The following is a 1,310-nucleotide window of genomic DNA, read 5'->3' on the forward strand; positions in this document are numbered from 1 at the left end:
GCCCCCCCCCCCCCCCCCAAACCTTCCCCGCACACACTCATTTACATTTATTTAAATCAATCTTTGAATCGCAGGATGATTTTTTTTAAAGTCAGAATTTTTAAAACGTTCTCATTCGTCTCCTTTTCCCCCCCAAAAAAGAACCCTGAGCTGCCTTCCACTTAAAGTGGCTGACTTTTCTGGAAAGCGGGTGGGACCCATCGAGTCGGTACTCAAATTTAAAACGTCAGTTTTCCTTCTGTTGGGAGTCTCTTTTCTTTCTGTTTTTTTTTTAAAAGAAAATGCAGCATTTCTTGGCGTTCTTTCTACCAGCACCTACTGACTATTGCAATTCTTTTTAAATGTGTAAATTTGGGGAGAAATATTTATCCTTTTTTAATACGCGGACAGCCAAATCAAAAATCTGCAGGAATCTTAAATGTGTACATCTGTCCCTCTCGGTTTAAAATGCATTTGTAAAATTAGAACTGGCTACATTGGAGTTTTTATAATTGTCCTGTGCACCTTATTTTTATTGCACCCAGGTTTCTTTTTTTTTTAAAAAGAAGCCGAACACTTCAAGAGTACGAATTGTATTTAAATTCCTCTTTCTTATAATCCTCCCACTTGTGTGGGCAAAGGAGAAACGTCTCTCTCTCTCTCTCTCTCTCTCTCTCCCAGCAAACTGAAGGTTTAACCCCTTAATTGCCGCAATTTTCCAGAGCACACTCCGGGATCTTCCTGTGTCTCAGATGTTGTGGTTTCTGTTCAATTCGAGCAATCAATCTGACTTCCCACCGCCCCCCACCCCTCCTCCGGATCGAAACCCAGGTTCGAGCTCGGTTCAATCCGGATCAGTGTTTCAATTTGTTTTTAAAATTCTGTAAATTTACCAGTTCTCTCTTTTCTCTTCACCCCCCCCCCCCCCCCCCTTTTTCCTTAATGTATGAGTTTATTCTGGTTCGGGGGGGGGGGGTGGGGGATCCTCTCCGTTTTTGAATCTCCAATTTGTTTTTTGCTCTTGTCATCAGCAGTAAAATATTAAACACTCGATCATTCCACATGGGCTTGCTGTTCTAATGGGGAAGCTGTTGGAGTGTTTTATTTAATTTTTTTTTGTTTGTGAGTCGTCGGGCTGAGCGAAATATTTAAAACGAAGCAATTTCTCTTTTTTTTTTGTTGTTTTATTTTTATTCCGCAATGTTTTTGGCAAAACCTTTTGTTGTAAAAAGGTGTCCTCTAAGCTCGGTTTTTTTAAATGAACCGTTCCTAAGCGTGTAACTAAGCAGCATTAATTTGAGATGCTCCATCTGACACTTTTTTTTGTCTTT

This window comes from Rhincodon typus, chromosome 28, assembly GCF_021869965.1.
Source record: "Rhincodon typus isolate 14 chromosome 28, sRhiTyp1.1, whole genome shotgun sequence".
Classification (NCBI taxonomy): domain Eukaryota; kingdom Metazoa; phylum Chordata; class Chondrichthyes; order Orectolobiformes; family Rhincodontidae; genus Rhincodon; species Rhincodon typus.